The sequence below is a fragment of the Xenopus laevis genome, chromosome 9_10S, assembly GCF_017654675.1.
Source record: "Xenopus laevis strain J_2021 chromosome 9_10S, Xenopus_laevis_v10.1, whole genome shotgun sequence".
Classification (NCBI taxonomy): Eukaryota; Metazoa; Chordata; class Amphibia; order Anura; family Pipidae; genus Xenopus; species Xenopus laevis.
Window position 1 is genome coordinate 102,039,899 of NC_054388.1, and position 22,241 is coordinate 102,062,139.

The 22,241-nt window shown below is 42.6% G+C and overlaps 1 protein-coding gene across 2 annotated transcripts in view; it reads left to right on the plus strand.

Moving 5' to 3' along the window:
* Positions 1-22,241, plus strand: part of LOC108703204 (protein kinase C beta type) — a 156,024-nt gene that overhangs the window by 37,538 nt on the left and 96,245 nt on the right. The window lies entirely within an intron of this gene.

Here is a 22,241-nt window from a genome sequence, read left to right on the forward strand (position 1 = left end):
TTATACAATGGCATCTATCACTCCAGAGGGTGTTTGCACTGCTCACCACCAATGCAAAAGTGCAGACTTTTACTGCAGACAATGCTTGGCATTGCACATTGTGATGTTCGGTCTCTTTGTTTCTGGTCACAAGGAATAAAACTCAGTGTTCCCTTTGAAAAGTTCTTGCCATGATGTTTCTTCAAGAGGCTGTTTTTTTTTAACTTAGCATTGGGTATTCTGAGGAAATGTCATTTTAGATGGAGTGTTTGGAGGATCATTTTTGACCATATGGTGTATATTGTATTTTGCAGCCCTCTTGCTTCCACTTTTCATACTTCCCTGACTTCAGTGTCTCATGGCAGCATCACTTAAAACTGGTACAAATAAAAATTAACTTGAACCAAAGGGAAGTTGGTTGCCCTTTCCAGCAGTAGAAATCCTTGAGGCATTCCACAGGCTGCTTTAACATTACTAACCCTAAAAGCCTCCCTTAAATACTTCCTAGCATGCAGATCAACGGCACATTAAAGGGATACTGTCATGGGAAAACATGTTTTTTTCAAAACGCATCAGTAAATAGTGCTGCTCCAGCAGACTTCTAGACTGAAATCCAATTCTCAAAAGAGCAAACAGATTTTTTTATATTCAATTTTGAAATCTGACATGGGGCTAGACATTTTGTCAATTTCCCAGCTGCCCCATGTCATGTGACTTGTGCCTGCACTTTAGGAGAGAAATGCTTTCTGGCAGGCTGCTGTTTTTCCTTCTCAATGTAACTGAATGTGTCTCAGTGGGACATGGGTTTTTACTATTGAGTGTTGTTCTTAGATCTACCAGGCAGCTGTTATCTTGTGTTAGGGAGCTGCTATCTGGTTACCTTCCCATTGTTCTTTTGTTTGGCTGCTGGGGGGGGGGAGGGAGGGGGGTGATATCACTCCAACTTGCAGTACAGCAGTAAAGAGTGATTAAAGTTTATCAGAGCACAAGTCACATGACTTGGGGCAGCTGGGAAATTGACAATATGTCTAGCCCCATGTCAGATTTCATTTTTTTTCCCCCATGACAGTATCCCTTTAATCAACCATTGGCTTTAAATCAGATAATGTAATCATAGACCATTAGTCCTCTGTATTTGGGGCACCTTGGTGTGGCTGAGGAGCTTAACATTCTATGAACAGATTATGGTACTTAAACCCATGGTGTTTGCTCATCAATAGCATTGGGCAGAATCCATATTAAAGGATTGAATGGATGCTAGTATCAATAAATATAAATATGCCTAAATATTGTCTTGGCCTTACTTCTAATTCTGAAAGAAATCACTTAGGTACAACGCCATTGAGATCCTTTAATGCAAGCTTATTGTGCTTCCATGAAATTCAGTGTAGTTTACTTATTTTGGACCCTTGAGGGTTAATGTTTTGCCCGGTCTTGTATGCTTAAACGGTATTTATGTTTTTTTTTGCCATTTCTCTGGAAAGCATGATACAAGCCCAGTGCTGAGCAGACTGGTTGATTTCTGCAGAAACATACAGTTTGTTACTAAGTTACTGTTTGGCCTTGTCTGCCACATTTCTGCATTTTAAAGTGACCCGTGTATGCCTAAAACTGTTTGCTAAATTTCTTTTTTACAGGATTCAGTATATTGTAATATATAATATAAATGTGACATGCAGATAAAGTATATTTCTAAGTCTCTCTCTATTTCTAGTGCAGCTGGATAGGAAACAGCTCTAACTTCAAGAGCCACTTGTACCTTCTCGTTTGATTGGCTCTTCTGGTAGCCAACAATCAGTCCACTAAACACATTATAACCCACAGTATATGCTTTTGTGACACCAAAGTGGCCCATCTGGTTACTCTATGGAATGCATTTGGTGTAGGGATGCACACAATCCATTATTTTGGGATTTGGGCAAATACCAAATCTTTTATGAAGGATTCAAACAAATCCTGAACCAAACCCTAATATGCATATTAGGGCAATGAAGGACCTAATCAGATTTGGTTTGGCCTGGCACTTGGATACGGTCGAATCCTACTGAAAAAGTCTTGGATTTGGACTAATCCTGGATTTGATACTTTTCTACTTTGATGCCTCACTATGGTTCCTTTCCCATTAAATGTTCTTTTTCTCTGGTGGCTTCTTGTATAGTCATAAAGAAGTGTCTAAAGCTGATGACCTTATAGTGTGTGTTTTTGGTCTGAAAAGTGCCAATTATGACAGTGAGAGGTATCCCCTATTCAAGACAAAAACTGTACCTTGTGCAGTCAGTCTTAAAGGAGAAGGAAAGTCTATTTGCACTTGGGGGTGCCAAATGTTAGGCACCCCCAAGTGATTGTATTGACTTACCTGAAACCACAATGAGAACCACGGATTGATACTCTTCCGGCTTCTTCTTTCTTCAAATTTCCCGTGGGAAACTCATGCGCAGTAGAATGAAATAGGCGTCTTTTTAGTTAAAATTCGACATTTCGCTCTACTGTGCATGCGCAGCCACGTGAAGAAAGAGGAAGACGGAAGAGGATTGGTCCGTGGTGCTCGATGGAAGAACCCGAGGCCGGTGCAGTTTTGAGCTGATAGGAGCACCAGCCTGGGGTTTCTGGTAACTAAATACAATCACTTGGGGGTGCCTAGAAACCCCCAATTGCAAGAACACTTTCCTTCTCCTTTAAGGAGGCCAACCTTGACCTCCAGTGGGTGCCTAGAAAATAAAATGCCATCCATCTAGTGATGAACCAGAATCGACATATAAGACTAGTTCAGTTCCAGTGGCCAAATATAAACATGACATGTTTCTTGACCATAGGGGTTACAGTATTCACGTATTTGCAAATGCAAAAAAAAAAGTACAATCTGCCATGTTTTCTGCATTTTGCAGCTCTCTCTGCACATTAAGAGGGTGGCATGGTAGCCTAGGAGCTGCACCCTTGTTTTTTTTTTTTTGTCTTTTTTTTTTAAAGATTACATTTGTGGGTTTGTCTATTTAATTGACTCACCCACCCTGACTTTATATTATTAGTTATGACATCACACTGATTTGTAATCTGGCAAAGCTCTGTCTTTCTTTTTTACGAACTAAATTCCAGCAAACATTCAAAACACATTCAAAATGTGACGTTCGTTTAAAGCGTAGAATAAGATTCAACAATTGTGCCTCGTTTTAAATCTCGATGAGTTGCGTCTCCTTTTACTTATGTGAAAACCGTACACGGCACCGGCCAATAGATGCATCTCCTGTCACCCCTCTATTGGAAGATGTATGACTTTTCCCTGCCTTAACCCATTGCCAGCTTCTCCCTTGTCAGTGTTAATGAAGTTTGCTGATTTTGAAGGATCCGTTCAAATTAATTTCTTCGCACTCTGTGCTGGAGATTGGACAAATAATTGCCTTGAAGTTCTTTTACTAAACAAAACTCAGCATCTGATGCTCTCCAGATGGAAAGGCTCGCTCATTGGAATAAGCTCTTTCTCGCTTGTATTTAAAGCTGTATGATATCGTATAACAATTTCTGGAGTCATCAATGATACGGCCCATTTATGGATTTGTAAGATCATTGGTTTTGCTGGCACTTTTGCTTTGTTCGTTAAAGGGGAACTATCACGACAATGAAAATGTAATATTTGCTTCTGCACTGATATAAGAAACTTTCTAAATGCAATCAATTAAAAATTCTGTATTGTTTCTGAAATACGATCACAGCAATTATCCAGCACACTTTGTACACTTAGGGGCAAATTCATCAAGGGTCGGATATCGAGGGTTAATTAACCCTCGATATTCGACTGGGAATGAAAATCCTTCGACTTCGAATATCGAAGTCGAAGGATTTTGCGCAAATACTGCGATCGTACGATCGAAGGAATAATCGTTTGATCGAAAGATTAAATCCTTCGAATCGAACGATTTGAAGGATTTCAAACCAACGATCGAAGGATTATCCTTATCCAAAAAAACTTAGCCAAGCCTATGGAGACCTTCCCCATAGGCTAACATTGGGTTCAGTAGCTTTTAGGTGGCGAACTAGGGGGTCAAAGTTTTTTCTTAAAGAGACAGTACTTCGACTATCGAATGGTCGAATAGTCGAACGATTTTTAGTTCGAATCATTTGATTTGAAGTCGAAGTCATAGTCGATGGTCGAAGTAGCCAAAAAAACACTTCGAAATTCGAAGTTTTTTTACTTTGAATTCTTCACTTGAAGTTAATGAATTGGCCCCTTAAAGTCTTTTATTCAGAGGGTGCACGCAATAAAGTATGTTCACCTCCACATACCTCCAATTCAAGTATACAAGGATTGCAGCACTCCAATATCGCGTTAAAACCGCCTTGATTTTAAATGTAGCAAAGCGACGTTTCAGACACAAGAGCTTGAAAAAGGACCTATTGTGTCTGAAATTTTGCTATGCCAAATTTAAAATAAAATCAGTTTTAACGGGAAATTGGAGTGCTGCAATCCTTGTATACTTGTTTCTGAAATAATCAAGTTTATCTTCACTATCCCTCTCTCAGCATCTGTTTCTCTTCATTCTCTCTTCATGCAGCAGTTGGGTGTCACATAATCATTGACAGTTAGATCTGATATATCTTATAGGGGAGTTACTTTTGCCTAGAACAGGGCTGTCCAACTGGCGGCCCGCGACCCCCCCTTATATGGCCCTCCACATCAAAGTCTTCCTGCTGTGTCTGTTTACCATATGTAAACTTCATATATTCAGACTAATCCCCTGTATTGTTCACACTTGTGACACCTCTATTGTTCACATCCTAAAGCAGGGTCGGACTGGGGGGCTTCGGGCCCACCGGTGCTACTGCCCCAGGGCCCGCTCCGGCCCCCGCTGCCGCTCCGGCGTGCTTCATCAGACCAGTGCGCATGCGCGCGGCGCCGTGTTTGTGCGCACACGCGCAGCAATACCTTTGTGCGCATGCGCAGATCCTCTATTCTACCGCGACCCCCGACAAAGTGGGGTCGTGCAGCCAAACTAAGTAGCGGATCTGGGCCGGCGGGGCCCACAAGAGACCGGGGCCCACCGGGTTTTTTCCCGGTGTCCCGCCGGCCCAGTCCGACACTGTCCTAAAGCCCTGTACTGTTCACACCTGAGACCCAGACTGAAACTGCCCACATTGTTCTAATGGGGCACCAGTACTGTGTCACTGTATGTAGTACATATTAGACTGCTCCTGATTCCTGTCTCCTGCTCTGTTCTGCCTTCCCTATGCTCCCTGTGTGTGTCATACTTTGGTATTTGTTCTGGGGGTTTGTTAGCAATTGAAAATTATTGTTAGTGGCCCCTAAGGTGTTTAATCATATGCTGGGGTACTGTATTATACACAGGGGAGGAGGAGGCATATGGATTTATGGGTATGTCTTATATGACTTATCTTTTTTCACATATGAGTGACATCCTTACCAGGGCAGGCACAAGGTAGTTTGGCACCCTAGGCAAGAGCTTCACTTAGTGCCCCCCTGTCCTGCATTGCCATTTCCCTCCTTACCATGATGGTTTTTAAATAAAGAGAGCAAGAAAATGTACAACACTTTTTCATTTATATTACTGCTCCCTATACCTGTACCAGCAAGCCCAGCAGCCATCCATAATACACCCACCCGCACCTGTGCAAGCAAGTTCAGCAGCCCTCCTGCAGCCTTCATATTGCCCCAATCTTTACCTGTGCCAGCAGCAGCCAAAAATAAATCTGATCACATCATATTGCCCCCAAGTATTTATGTACCTGTGCCAGCGCGCAGCCCAGCAGCAACAGCAAACATATGGGCCCCCAAATCGGTACCTGGCTGTGCCAGCAGGAAGCTTCACACTTTACAGTTCAGTGCAACTGTACAAGGCTGAGAGCAGCGAGAGCCACACCAAGCAGCCCCCTAGCTCTCTGCTTCATCCAACACATCAGTGACGTCATTGACGCTTGAACGCATGTTGCGCTGCACCGCACAGAAGGAGCTATTACTTGCTGACAAGAGGTAGAAGGTGAAGGAGATGGATTCCACCCAACCATGATTATGACCATGATTACTGAAACAAATTATTAAATAAATGCTTGAAAAAAACAAAAATATTAAAAAACTAAAAAAAATCCCCTTAAAAGTGCGCCCCTCAATAATGGCACCCTAGACAGCCGCCTACTCTGCCTACTCCTAGTTCCGGCCCTGATCCCTGCAGTGAGCACCAACCATTTGGTTTTTTGGTTTGCTATTAATATGGACATGGTCTTGCGGTAACGTGGGTGTGGTTTTATGATTAAGTGTTTGGAACACGAAACGCGTCAGGCTGTTTTGACACAATAAACTTCTTCACATTTGAACATCTGCCTGGTGGAAGTTTTTGCCCCTGAGTGCCTGCTCCAATTTGAGATTGTGGTTTAATGTGGGTGTGGTCTAAAAACAGGGAGTGGCTAACACTGGCTTCCGTTATCGGCCCTCCACCATGTAGATTAGAAAAATTCCAGCCTCAGTACCATAGAAGTTGGACAGCACTGGCCTAGAAGATGTATTAGAGCTCACTCTATTAAAATCACCAGAAATCCTGTCTCTCTACATGCAGAATTTGTGCAAAAGGCAGTTATTTTGGTAGATTTTGTTTGTACTGGAATCTGTTATTTGAGTGAGCTCTAATACAACTGCTAAGAAAGGAAGCCCCCCCCTATTATATATATTGGATCATTCATCTGACACTCAACTGCTGCAAGACAAAATAAATCAAGAGAAACAGATGCTGAGAAAGGGATAGTGAAGAGTAACTTGATTATTTCAGAAACAATGCAGAATTTTCGCGATAGTTCCCATTTAAGGATACACGCAGGGGCGTAACTATAGAGGAAGCAGACCCTGCGCCTGCAGGGGGGCCCAGGAAGTATAGGGGCCCCATGAGGCCCTAATTCATATACAGTTTCAATAAATATTGGTAAAACAAGTCAACTGCTAAAAATTTTGGGGGCCTGAAAAATAATTTGCTGTACAAGGCTGAGAGCAGCGAGAGCCACACCAAGCAGCCCCCTAGCTCTCTGCTTCATCCAACACATCAGTGACGTCATTGACGCTTGAACGCATGTTGCGCTGCACCGCACAGAAGGAGCTATTACTTGCTGACAAGAGGTAGAAGCAGCCCAGTAATATCTAGTTACGCCACTGGATACACGTTTCTGGGGGTGCTTTCATTAAATGTTTGCTCTAGGTAAAGCCAATCTGTTCATTCATATCTTAAAGGAACAATTCAGTGTGAAAATAAAAACTGGGTAAATAGATAGGTTGTGCAAAAAAAATGTTTCTAATATAGTTAGTTAGGCAAAAATGTAATGTATAAAGGCTGGAGTGAGTGGATGTGTAACATAATAGCCAGAACACTACTTCCTGCTTTTCAGCTCTCTAACTCTGAGTTAGTCAGCGACTATAAGGGAGGCCACATGGGACATAACTGTTCAGTGAGTTTGCAATTGATCCTCAGCACTCAGCTCAGATTCAAAAGCAACAGATATGACCCATTTGGCCCCCAATCAAGTCGCTCGAAGTTGCCTCACAATGAAACTTCATGTAACTTCCAAAAGCGGAGCGATCCGAGTGCCATCCCATCTGCGATTTAGATTCTAGCCGGCGGAGAGGCAGTTCGGGGAGATTAGTCGCCCGACGAAGAGGCAATTTGTTGCCCAATGACTAAATCTCCCGAATCTTCTCGCCTGTCTCTGCCCTAAAGGTTAGTGAGGGCAAGACTAGGAGTAAATGCATGTCTGGTGTCCAAAAAGTTTATCAGATGTCCAGGATGTTCTTGAAGCTATAGCTGAATCTATATTGTAATAATGTGCTAAGGAGTCATTGATCAAAGGTTGCACCTCCAAAGGACACTTGTACTGAAAAAGTCTGACAACCTCTGTCTGAAGGTGGCCATACACTGAGGCTACAAAAGCTTCCTTCCGGACCGAATAAGTGGCTTTATTGGCCAGTGAATGGTGCCAGCAGACAGGCCTCAATAACCAATATCTGGGTGAAAAATGGCCTGGTTTGATTTTCCAGACAGATTGAAGTCTGCATTTGTGCATTGATGCGGTTCTCATTGCGATGGCCTTCATAGCTGCAATTATACCTGATATTGGCCACCTCAAGCTGGGCATATCTTTGAAAGACCCACTCATTTGGTGATCTCGCATATGGACTGATCTTTATGTGTATTGTGGCCAGCTAGATATATGCAGTAAGGGCATCTTCTCTGTTTCAGGTTCCCCCTCTTTATTTCCCCTTTTAAAAAGCTTCTTCTTTCTTTTCTCCTTCAGTTTCTCTTTCCCTTTTTAGTTCCTTAGAGCTGATGCATTCCCTCTTATAATTCTAACCTCTTTCTCGCTCACCCACTTTTGACCTTAAGTAATCTCCAGATGTTGATGACTTTGTTAGAATAACAAGAAAGCAAAGCCTAATCTTGAAATGACACAACTGCCTGAAACCATTGTTATGTTAACTTTGCTTTGTAGCAGCTCTGATTGATTTGTTAGGAAAATTATAGCTAATTTAACATTTCACAAAAAAGTCATTTTAGAGTGATAGAGTATAGCCAGGGCTACAAAGTAAATTAGGATCTTGAAATATTTCTGCTAAAAGGATGGGTTGACTAAGTTGACTGCAGGAGCTGTTCCCACGTTCGGTGGGATAAAGGGCATCACGGGGACCTGCCAAAACATCAAGTGGACCCATTTTTAGAATAAAATACTCAGATTGTTTATTTCAAGGGTTTTAGGAATATTCTTTCTTTGATCATAAGGCCACTCCTACATGAAAATGGTAGGGTAGCCAAGCAATGGTCCAGCATAATTAAGGGCATAGCGGACTTAAGTTGGCCATACACAGGCCTATAAAAACTGCAGACAGACCGTGACGGCAGCTTATTGGCCCGTGTATGGGGCCCTCCGACGGGCTTCCCTGATCGATATCTGGCTGAAAGTTGGCCAGATGTCGATCGGGCAGGGTTAAAAATCCCGTCGGATCTCAGACCGCATCTGTTCGTTCCCGCAATCCAACTGCCCGTATTGCTGCATTATGATCCGATCGTTGGGCCCTAGGTGGGCATATCAGGGAGAGATCTGCTCATTTGGAAACATTGCCAAATATGTTTGCAAAACAGATGTTCTTTCAAGGGTTTGGAGATGCATATTCTTTGGTCATAAGGCTACCCCTATATGGAAAGATTGAGGTTTCCAGTCTATTCTAAAAAAAACTTTTAGGAGGTCTGAGGGATAAAGAACCATCTTCTATTCCCCTCTGTGCAGCTTTCAGCTCTGGTCACTTACTAACAAGGAGCTCTCTATCTCTGTCATCATTGAAGGAGTTACCCAGGCCCCTTTACTTGCCCTTCCCTTACTGACCCCATAAACGGGCAGATTAAAGCTGCCGATATCGGCCCTTTAGACCAGTTTGACAGCTTATCTGCCAGGGGGCTTCCAACGGGTCTTCCCTATCGATATCTGGCCACTATATTGATCCGAAAGGTTTAATTTTTCAGGCAATTGACCCATCGGAGCCTATTGCTCCTTGTTGTCCCCTGTAATCCAATGGTTCCAATTGGTGGGCATATCGGGGAAAGATTAGCTTGTTTGGCAATGCTGCCAAACGAGAGGATCTTATAGAGTATGGCCATCTTGAGTCTAGCCTGTCCAATCAGGAATTTGTTCATTTAGAGGTCTATCTATCTCTGTAACCCTAATTCTTTTCTGTTTTCTGGGTGGAAATATTAGAGCAACATATTTTGTTTATGGTGGGAGTAAAAAAATAAAATGAGATGCAGCTTCTTAGGGCTAGTCCACACGAGGAGATTCGGGGAGATTTTGTCGCCTGGCTACTAATCGCCTCGTCTTTTGAGCAACTATCTCGGTGAGGCAACTTCGGGCGACTATAGAAAACGCATCACCACGTGTGCATTAGCGCAGGCAACTTTTCATTGCAACATATGGGGAAAACACTGAGGCAGTTCGGGGAGATAGTCGCTCAAAAGATGAGGCGATTAGTCGCCAGGGGACTAAATCTCCCCGAATCTCCTCGTGTGGCCTTACCCTTACAGAGCAGTTGGTAATCTCAAAGTTCAATCAGCAAAGCCTTACAACTCATTTCCTTCCCACTAATGGACCGTTTATAGCCATTTCTTCTCTGGAGAGGCTGATATCACGTCTCTGTGATCTCAGATATACAATTATCAGTTTTTTGTCCCAGGTACACCATGCAATTCATCCTGTGCCTAAACTAGTAATTAAGTCATTCCTGGCTTTGGGCCCCACCAAATACAGCGGTTTTTCTTCAAATACGTTGGCCTCAACTTGGGGCAATTCAAACCTTTCATCACCTTTATCTCCTCCTCCGTGACTGTATAGTGGCCACAGCTGACCTAAAACCTAACATAACCTCAGTGTAATTGTCATTGCACTGTGTACCCCCATAACTTTTATTCTTCCAAGTTTGCAACCGTGAGTGTAGGGCTGCACATCATGTAGCCAGTTCCCTGTTGGTGCAACCAGTCATGAGCAGTGTTTTTCTACCTTACATGAACCACTGGACATTCTTTGATCCAACAATACCCAATGCAGTGTTTACATTTGTGGTGGGACTGCACTGTAACAGCGGATCTTGGATGTTTCTTAAGCAGTGCAAAAGAATGTTCATTCAAGACCAACTCCCTTTTTATTTCTTACTTCCTGTTCTGTAGAACAGGAAGCTGTCCCCAGACTGTTCCCAAAGGGGCACTTCACAAACTGTAGAACAACATTTGCCAATGCAAAATATATATATATTTGTATATTGATTACTTTTCTGATACTGGATTTCTTATTCATGGGATTAACATGCTCTTTTTTTTTACATATACAATGTGAGATGTTGCTGATATATGTACAGTCGTAAAAAAAACAAAAAAACGCATATTGCATCATTTCCCACTCTGCAGGCCTCTGATAATTGACCAAGATAAAAAATGCTGTTAACTGTTCTTCTTTCCTTCCTCAGTTAGAAATGATAAGCAGATGCCAGACAATGAAAGGGATATATAGAAGATCTGTCCCTGGGGATTGTTGATGCAGTGCACATGGGGAACTTAAAAAACTTTATTTTGCTATTTAAATCCACGTGTGCGTGTACTGAAGACAAATATCGGCACTCGCGAATAATGAAAATATAAGGTGCCTTGGTGCAGTTCCCTTATATGCAAGTCCCCTTATATGCAAGTCCCTTTATATGCCAGGCCTCTGGAAGTAGCCCCTTTCAGGACCCACTAAATACAAGGCCCTGATGTCAAATGTTTGTAAATCTTAGTATATTGTCCTCCTGTCTGGGAATAGGAGAAACGAGCCCTCAAAATGCTCAAGAAATATTCATTAACTGCCATCCCCAGGTTTGGACTGGCCTGCCAGAGAAACGTTTTCCTAGTGGGCCCAGGCCCCAGTAAATCTGGGAAATTCTTATTTCCAACATATAAGCTCTATAGCATTTAGCACTAACTGATGTGCGTGCGGGCCCTTGATGTCAGGTTTTCTGGTGGTTCCTAGGAGGCCCATTCGACAGTGGCCATCCCCATCCGTTTTCTTGAAGTCTGTCCTTCCCCCCATCAGGGCCTCCATCAGAAGTTGTGGAGCCCAGTACTACTAAAGGTTTATTAGCCCATTGGTCACCTGCAAACAAGTCAGATTGGGCCCCAATCTTTTCTGGTAGAGGGAGGCAATTACTAAGCCTTTGTCTAGCTTTAGCAGAAAAGCATTCTGGGAATTATGGTCTCCTATCAACTGAGGTGCTTACATAATGAAGCCCCCATATAGACCTAATGTTTTTAATCAGAGTCAGGCTGGTCTGGTGGGACATTGGGAGAAATCCAGATGGGCCTCAGCCATAGTGGACTCAACAACCCAGTTAGTGGCAGTGACTGGAGGTATGTTGCATGGGGGTGGGGTTTGCCAGGTTTGTAGTCAGGTTTCTGGACAGATACCCCAGCCTTTTATTAGGAGATATCGGCACAAATGGTCAGGGGCTGCACCAAATGTTGTAACATTCCTCGAGTGTGGGTTCATCCCTACCACAAATAACTTTTATATCACACTCACAGCCCAATAAATGACTGTTTAGTGAGTGGATCTTCCTTTTGTAAGGATGTCACAAAATGAGCGGCTTTTTTGTCTCGTTGACACTAATAGCACAATTAAAGCACTTGTGTAGAATTCCTGCGCTTGAGCAAGAGGGAGGTGGGAGCGCTGGGGAAGGAGTGGGCGGCAGAGAGTCGCAGTCAGTTCCACCGCACACCCTTCATTTCATACATGACAAATTAGCTGTTATTTTTGTGTACTCTCCCAGCCACTGTTATTATGGGAAGGGAGCAGCATCAATGGAGGGGCAGGTACAAAGGGGCCACACTGATATTTAGTGTAACTGTTTCCAGTTTGGAATGCAAGATGTATTCTTGTGCATCTTTAAAGAGGACGTTAAGACAAAATAACTTTTAATTCCTTAAAGGAGACATATAGGATAAATGAAAAACCCCTAATTTTGTAGGCAATTATAAGTAATATATGGTGTTGCTTTTACATGGTGCTAAAAATGAATATAAAAAAATAGCCCCTTTATTAGAGCTTCCTATAGATGATCTCTGGTTCTTGTTTCAAATGAGGGGTGGGCGTGTCCTATTGGTCCCTGCCAGAAGCACAGCCAATCACAACCCTGCAGTCACACAGGCAAAGAGAGACTTCAGTTCCCTATCAGGTCCTGCTAGCTGCTGATTGGTTCCTGTCCTACAGTACCGTGAGCTGAGAGCCGCCGGCTCCCCTGCACAGCCTGGGAATTCAGGGAGCAGGAAGTGGAAGAGAAGGGAGGGATTATTAGGGTTTTCTGCAGAAATAATCAATAAATCAGCCTGAAACGCTACTTTTTAAGCACAATTCTTCTATATCTAAATGAGTATAATGCACTGGTACGTTCTAATTTTTTTTTACGCCAAATGTAATTTGTTTTTAGGTTATTGGTAAATGTAATTGCTAATGAAAGCAGCAGTAGCAACTAGTTGGAACCGGGTCCCCCCACAAAAAAAATTCATTGGAGGAGCCCGGAACCACCAAAATGGCCGGAAAAAACTGCTTGCAACAGAAGATATATGTACCAACAATCACTGCATAAGTATACACAATGGGGCTCATTTATCAACACTGGGCAAATTTGCCCATGGGCAGTTACCTATAGCAACCAATCAGTGATTAGCTTTTTGAAACCAGCTGCAAGTAGAACAATGAATGCAGTAATTTGATTGGTTGTCACGGGTTACTGCCCATGGGCAAATTTGCCCAGTGTTGATAAATGACCCCAATATGTATTCGATAGTTGTTCAGCATGACAGTTTCTTTCAGTGGGCAGCATTGTATGTTTGACTTTAAAGTCCCTTTAGCCAAGGGTTGGAGAACTAGAAAGATTTGATGTATCAGCCTTTTAACTAAAAATACAATACATAAAACACAAGGGGACACCATATACCCCTATCATGTAGCAAGAATGCCCTAATGCATAGCTCAGCCCTCAAGTCAATATATCCTGCAGTCCCCTCTCAGGTACACTGAGCCACGGGCCGGCCATCCACAAGATGGGTATTGACTGGCAACATACAGTGCAAAGTCCTAATATGTAATGTATTGGGACACTATTAATTTTATTATACATTGCAATTGTTCTGAATACACCGTGACCCACTTAAAGGAGAACTAAACCCTAAACATGAATATGGCTAAAAATGCCATATTTTATATAGTGAACTTATTGCACAAGGCTAAAGTTTCAGCTTGTCAATAGCAGCAATGATCCAGGACTTCAAACTTGTCACAGGGGGTCACCATCTTGGAAAGTGTCTGTGACACTCACATGCTCAGTGGGCTCTGAGCAGCTGTTGAGAAGCTAAGCTTAGGGCTCGTCACTAATTATCCAGCAGAAAATGAGCTTCCCCTGTAATATAAGCTGATGCTACAGGTTTGCTGATTATTAAATTCTGATGCTAATTGCACTGGTTTCTGTGCTGCCATGTAGTCATTATCTGTATTAATTACTAATCAGCCTTATATCGTGACATTTCTATTCTATGTGTACTGTATATTGTGAGTGGGTCCCTAAGCTCAGTAAGTGACAGCAGCACAGAGCATGTGCAGTGAAATAGCAGAAAAGAAGATGGGGAGCTACTGGGGCATCTTTGGAGACACAGATCTTTACTGCTAAAGGGCTGTGGTTGCCTTGGGCGCAAAACATAATGTAGAACATTTTTAACTTCTTTATTTCAGCTTTAGTTCTCCTTTAAAGGGATGATGTCCCAATAAATATGATATGGAAACTGTTCAGCCTCTTATAATTCCAGTAACATCTATATCTTATGTTGCACTAATCTGTTCAGAATCTGTTCAGCTGGAGAATTGCTTTATTATAGAGAATGTTCTTGCAGCTAGGCATTGTAGAGCAAAGGAAACAATCCATATTCTCCCATCTGATATGCAACTGTAATTAACTCCTCTTTATCCAGTCTTCCCAAGAGGCTGCGGCACTGGCAGGAAAGGAGGGTGCATTACCCCTCCGTAAAGGGGTTGTATGAAAAGAATAAATGCCCTGCCTGGGAAATATTAGGGGATTAAAAGAATATTCGATGTGACATTAAAGGAGAGCTAAACCCTAAAAACCGAATATGGACATATTTTATACAGTGAATTTACTGTACCAGCCTCTCTATAACAGTAACAATTCAGGCTTCATAGTTGTGCACAGGAGCTCCCCATCTTGGATTTTTTGTAGGACTATCTTTGCCAATACATATCCTCAGAATAGTCTGGGCAGCAGAAAAAAGATGGGGAGCTACAGGTACATATTTGGAGGTACAAATCTTATCTGCTGGAGTTGCCTAGGGCTGGTATGAAAGCCCAAAACATGTACCACACTTCTACTCCTTTGTTAAGCTTTAATGGACCCAAGACAGTTTATCCCATACAGCTGCGCTAGAACGGTTCCAAAGCCTTATTTGTGAGATTTTGGATGCAATGAATTTTGAATGTGAAACATCTGCAAGAGTGGAACTGTTTCTTGGGGGGGGTGTATTTTTATTAATAAATGCAACCATTTGTTGTGGTTTTACACATATTTGTAGAGGTCATTACAATTAAATGCTGTGTTTGTTCATCGCTTTCACTGGTTCTGACTCTTGCCACAATAAAGCAGATTCCCTGCAGCTCTGTTCAACAGTCGTGTTACACTGTGTCAGGAGTCAGAGCCAGCAGTGCAGAGAAAAGCTAGACAGTCACCGTCTACTGGCAATTTCTTATGGGACAGTTGCTTCGGATGACATTTTTGTGCATTGTTCGACTGTTTTTGGATAGAGATCGCTATTAATTTATTCTTCTGTTCTATCCCATGTTCTAGCTTTCTGTAAGAGCAGTTATATCAGTTGCTTGCTCACTTGCCTTTAAAAATGTATTTTGTTTTATTTGCTTTTTTATTTACCCTTTAATCTCTTACTGAATATATATTCTCCATCAAAAGCAATGGCTCTGCTTAAATCTGTCACTGGCTTTGTCGGCAAATTCAGCTCTAGGATGGCTTCATCATAAAGCACGTTTTACTCATGCCTTTTAATACATTGACCAGCTCCCCAGCAGCCGTAAATTCCCTTCAGCTTTGATATATGGAAAGCAGATTATGCCGGGACACTCTTTATTACAAGGTATCAGAATGATATCCCTCCAGGACTTTATATCTTCATAGCTATAAATCATAACATCCCACCAATATCTATATATGCAGCAAGATATTCCAATAAAATGAATCCAAGAAACAGCAGGAATTTCTAACCTGTGGCTCTCGGTCCATTTGACTACAACCAGGCCCGGATTTGTGGAAAGGCCACCTAGGCCCGGGCCTAGGGCGGCAGGATTTTAGGGGGGCGGCATGATGCCCAACCACACCCACTTTGGTTCAAAAACACTGGGGATGTGCTGGAGATACAATATTTTTTTAAATTTCCCCATTGATGATGAAAATTTGCACAAATAAAGGGGGGGCGACAGGGACGACGAACGGCAGTGGGCCTAGGGGTGCCCTCTATGTAAATTCGGCCCTGACTACAACTCCCAGCAGCCACTATATGATACTCTAGCATGCTTAGGTTATAGCTTAATCATTTTTGGTTTGTTTATTTGCCCCAACTACTCCAGGATCAGCCTTTCAGCAAGTGTTGGAATTGACACTATTAGTTACTGAATTATCTTGCAGTTTCAGCTTTGCAGAAGTTGCCATTGTTATGATTTGCTCTTGTGGTATAGCCTATTACTAAGTAGATAGAAGAGGTGTGGCTTAGCAAGCACAGTGGATGTGATTGGACATAACCAGAGGTATGGCCTACGGAATGCATTTTAGGACATCCTCAGGGAAAATCGATTTCCTGCATGCAATCTCCTAAAGCAGAGGAATGCACTCTCCGTCCTCAGCCCTCAGTACAAACACTGTCCATCCTCAGCCCTCCCCCCTGAGCCATCAGCCCTCCCTCCTCAGCCATCAGCCCATCCTCCTCAGCCATAAACCCACCCTCCTCAGCCATCAGCCTGGCTTAGAAGCTGAGGTCTGAGGTGGGAGGGCTGAGAGCTGAGGAGGGAGGGTTGAGGACGGAGAGAGTTTATACTGAGGGCTGAGGAGGGTGGGCTGAGGAGGGATAACGTTTGTACTGAGGGCTGAGGAGGGAGGGCTGAGGACGGAGAGCGTTTGTACTGAGAGCTGAGGAGGGAGGGCTGAGGACGGAGAGCGTTTGTACTGAGGGCTGAGGAGGGAGGGCTGAGGACAGAGAGCCTTTGTACTGAGAGCTGTGGAGGGAGGGCTGAGGACAGAAAGCGTTTGTACTGAGAGCTGAGGAGGGAGGGCTGAGGACGGAGAGCGTTTGTACTGAGAGCTGAGGAGGGAGGGCTGAGGACAGAGAGCGTTTGTACTGAGGGCTGAGGAGGGAGGGCTGAGGACCAAGGAGGGAGGGATGAGGAATGAGCCACGAGGGGGAAGATTGCAACAGCATATGTGGGCAGCACGGAGGTGTGAGTGCAGCCTCTTAGGATCAGTGAGTAAAATAAGAGGTGAGTCTGCATACTTCTTCGTTAGGAGAGCGCATGCAGGAGCTTGTGTTCTCCTGATGATGTCCTAAAATGCTTTCTGTAGTGGTCAGCTGAATGGGGCTGTAAATGGAACTCCCCATAGCAATAACAGCTATTTATTTTGTGATTGGTTGCACAGAGAGAAGTCATTAACCTGTGTCAACCAGATTAGAAGGGCTGCCATTTGTGGGGGACTGGTGGGACTTCAGGTAGGGACCCTGCTGACCTGGGAACCATATTTAGTGTCACTGGGACCCAGACCATTGTTGTATGGGCATTTCCTCAATCAATGGGGGTTCTGTAGTCAGGGACCCCAGGGCAGAGGATTTCCAAGAGGCATGAGTGTGTAACTTACGGATCACAAAGGAATTGGGGCTTGTATGGTGGGCAGGGTTTTGCATTGATCATACATGTGTGGGCCATACTGCTAGTTGATAGGCATCTCATGCCAGAGGGTCCAGGTGACCAAGGGGTTAAGTTTTTGGTCTCCCAAGGGGTGAAGATTTGGCCAAGGATATTCCACTGTACAATTGATCAGGATAATGTGAGGTTATATTGACTATGTACACACTGAAATTAAACCTATTTTATGGTATTGTCAGTTCTTACAGTTTACTAATCCTTAAATTCTATGTGGCTTTACATCACAGTTGAACAATACGCTCCAGAAATTTTACATATCTTTGCGGGCTTAGCACTTTACTTATTGTCTCTAAAAAAAAAGTCTTTGCATGGCTTCTGTTTGCTCACAAACCAGGCGCTTCTCTTTAAAAGGGTCGTTCATCTTTGAGTTTACTATTAATATGATATAGAGAGTGATATTCTGCGATAATTTGCAATTGGTTTTCATTTTGTACTATTTGTGGTTTTTAAGTTATTTAGCTTTTTATTCATCAGCTCTCCAGTTTGCAATTTCACCAACCTGGTTGCTAGGGTCCAAATTCCCCTAGCAACCATGCATTGATTTGAACAAGAGACTGGAATATGAATATGACAGGGGCCTGAATATTATAAAAAAATGGGCATTATAAAAAGTGGCATTAACAATACATTTGTAGCTTTACAGAACATTTACTTTTTTGATGGAGCCAGTGACCCCCGTGTCAAAGCTGGAAGGAGTCAAACGTAGAAGTCAAGTAATTAAAAAACTATAAAAAAGTAAAAATGAAGTCCAATTGCAAAGTTGCTTAGAATTAGCCATTCTATAACATACTAACAGTTAATTTAAAGGTTAACCACCCCTTTAAAAGATCATGAAAGAAATTGTGATTCTAACCAGCTTTCCCATATACATTCATTTATAAAATGCTTTTAAAGTGGGTGTCACCCAGATATAAAAAGCTGTTTAATAAAAGTCCTTTTTAAGTTAAGCATGAAATCCAAACTCTTTTTGGAAAGGGCGGGTTAGCGTCGGGTGTGGGTCGGGGAAATCCTGACCCACACATCTCTATTATGAGCAGGCGCAGCATCTATAAAAGGCCAACCCGGAAGTTGGAAGCCGGCATTTGACGAAGAAGAGTACGGGGGTAGCCCAAACCCACCCGACCCGGGTCCCGTGGATATCGGGCCGGCCCGCACATCACTACCGCACAGGAACACTGCTTTTCAATGAAAATCACATTTACAAATCTGGAAAACCAAAGCCATTATCTTTATACAAAATAACAGATATTGGGTGTAAATGCCTGTTAAAGAGAGATGCTTGTTTTAATTGAAGGGGTAGTTCATAGGGTTGCCACCTGACCAAAATAAGGAAAACCGGGCGGGATTCCCTTGATTGACACGCGATCGACCAATCGCTGATCGCCACATCATAGCCCCGCCCACTGATGTCACGGGTCCGCCCACTGATGTCATGGGCCCGCCCATTGATGTCACAGACACACCAACTGACATCACGGACCCGCCCCCCGCCTGGTCTCAGCCAGACATAAAGGTGGCAACCCTAGTAGTTCACCTTTAACTTATAGTTTATTATCGAATGGCTAACTCTAAGCAACTTTTCAATTGGCCTTCATTTTTCCTTTTTTTATAGTTTTATTTAATTATTTGCCTTATTTTTCTGACTATTTCCAAACAAATGCTCTGTTAGGCTACACATTTATTGTTATTGTTACGTTTTATTACTTATCTTTCTATTTAGGCCTCTCCTATTCATATTCCAGTCTCTTATTCAAATCAGTGCATGGTTGCTAGGGGAATTTGGACCCTAGCAGTGAGATGTCTGAATTTGCAAACTGAAGAGCTGCTGAATAAAAAGCTAAATAACTCAAAAACCCACGAAGAAACAACTACCCCTTTTAGAAACAATGGAGCTGTGGCGGCAGCATTGTATTCAGTACAAATTTAATTTGAAAAAGAGATCCTATCTCTATAATCGTCTCTATAATCAACAGAATGATGGGAAAGTTGAAAGGGGAAGTATATCTGAACATAGAACTTCCCTGTTTCGGCATTGGCTTCTGTGTTAGGGTGGGGGTGATTGTGAAGCCTTTGGATATATATATGCGGCACTTGGAAAAGAAAGTGTTGGATTTCATGCTTGATGCTTTATACAATAGTCTGTAAGTTTTCTAGAAGTACACTGTGTAAAGGCATTTTTTTTTGGTAGAAGGTAGGGGATCTCTTATCCAAAAATGTCTTAATTGCGGATATGTCATTTCCCATTGCCATACCTCCCAACATTTAAGAAATAGAAAGAGGGAGAAAAAAATTTGCTGTGCGGAGCTCGGAGAATATTTTTTGACCACACCCCCTAATTACCATGTTCTTTTTACAAAATTTGGCAGGTTATGAAAGTTTGAACACATTTCTGCTGTTTTTACGTGTTATGTTATTACAGTTTTACTGATGAAGGTAAATTGCTTTTTAAGCTGCAAGTCACAATTAAAGATAAGCCAGACCTGCTTATCTTACATTGTTACAATTGTTTCTTTGCTTATCTTAAATTGTTCCAAAAATATCTAAGTGCACTTGCCATGTATTCTGGGCTCTCTGCCAAAAGCCAATTAGGTTTTAGAAACTTTGTATCTTTTTCTGGCTGTTCAGTGCAGGAGATCAAAGATTCGGTTCGGGATTCAGCCTGGATTCAGCCTGGATTCTGCCTTTTTCAGCAGGATTCGGATTTGGCCGAATCCTTCTACCCGGTAGAACCGAATCCGAATCCTAGATTGCATATGCAAATTTGGGGCGGGGAGGGAAATCGCATGACTTTTTGTCACTTAACAAGGAAGTAAAAACTGTTTGCATATGCAAATTACGATTCAGTTCGGTATTCGGCCGAATCTTTTATGAAGGATTCGGGGTTCGGCCTGAATCCAAAATAGTGGATTCAGTGCATCCCTAGTAGTGATCCAGAGCAGAGCTGGATTATTGCTAAATGGGGCCCTAGGCAGCGTAGTGCTTTTGGGACCCCACCTAAAACTATAATTGAAAAAGTAGCCAACCCCGTCACTCTCAATCTACTTGATTCACCTAGGAGAGCCGGAGCCACATGCAGCGCAGCATGATGTGATTGAATCTGTGGTTTCGGGGACTGGGGCCTTGACACTAGGTGGGCCTTAGGCTGGTGGCTAGGGTACCCAATGGGTAATTCTGCGCTTGTCCCAGGCCTCTAGAGTTTGCCACTGCAGCTTCCCATCTTGGATCTTGTAAGGCCATCATTTATGTGTGTCAGTGGCACTGCACATGCTCAGTGGGTGGCTGTTGGGAATTGGATTATACATACTATGCCATAGTTATAGCCCCTTTCCCTAACACCAAATTGCCTTCAATACATTCAGATGACTGGAGTATGTGATTATAATAATTATTATTAGACTATTATCCATAATCCCCAGAACAACTCATTGTCAGTGGCTGCCTATGGATAGATCTTTGCTTTGGTTCTGTCATATTGGTCTGCTTTCTATTTATAAAGGCGAGAAGGAACAAGTTACACCTAACCTATCATATATCAGATTCTTCAAAGTACAGTGTCGCTTATCATCATCAACATGTCTATACATGTGTATATATATATATATATATATATATATATATATATATATATATATATAAATATGCTTGGGTGTCCGCACTCTGTCTTTGTCGCAGGCGAGGTGCATGATCAATTGGAATGATACAATCGATGCAGGGATCAGCACACTCTAGTAAAGGTGAACTAAAGTGTTTTTATTTGTAACACAGCATTGTCCAACGTTTCCGTCCCACCTGGGGACCTTTATCAAGGAGGATAAAGAACCCCAGGTGGGACGGAAACGTTGGACAATGCTGTGTTACAAATAAAAACACTTTAATTCGCCTTTACTAGAGTGTGCTGATCCCTGCATCGATTATATATATATATTTATATGTAGCTAATGCTAAGCATCAGCACTCTAATCCGGACTTTGTTTGGTAAATCCGGGTGCAGGGTCAAACGTGTTGCATACAAATTTGTTGAAAAGACCCACACTCCAATGTGTGATCAATCAAAATGCTTTTATTGCATACATATATCTGACGTTTCGGCCCACATTAGGGCCTTTTTCAAGGATATATGCGTATATGTACGCAATTAAAGCATTTTGATTGATCGCACATTGGAGTGACGGTCTTTTCAACAAATTTATATATATATATATATATATATGGGCTGCCTTAGAAGTTCCACGAAACCACCACAGTTACATCTTTTTTCTCCAGGCTAAATACACATGCTCAGCTCGAGTGAACATTTTCATTCCAATCTAGTGATTCCTGCCCGACCAATCACTTTGTTTATCACAAACCCTCATATGAAACTCTAACCAAATAGATAGTCCCTTTCTCTAGCTTATCGGCACCTGTTACCAAAGAAATAGTTTCTAATAGAGCCTGCGCTCTAGTTGGGGAAACAATAATGTTTTTTTTTAGTAATGCCCCGTGTCTGTGCTGGACCTCCTGCACCAGGAAGCAGCTCCCAGTGTGGGCAGCCATATTTAAGGGTGCATATGAGCATGGCCACCCGCACTGTGAGCTTCCTCCTGATGTTGGCAGCCTAGAGCAGGCAGGGGGCAGTCTTTTGAAAACACTATTGTTTTCTCTATTAGCTTGCACCTCTGGTACGGAAACATTTTTCGGGTGCCAGGTGCCCTTGATGACCGTTGTCATTAAAACAGATT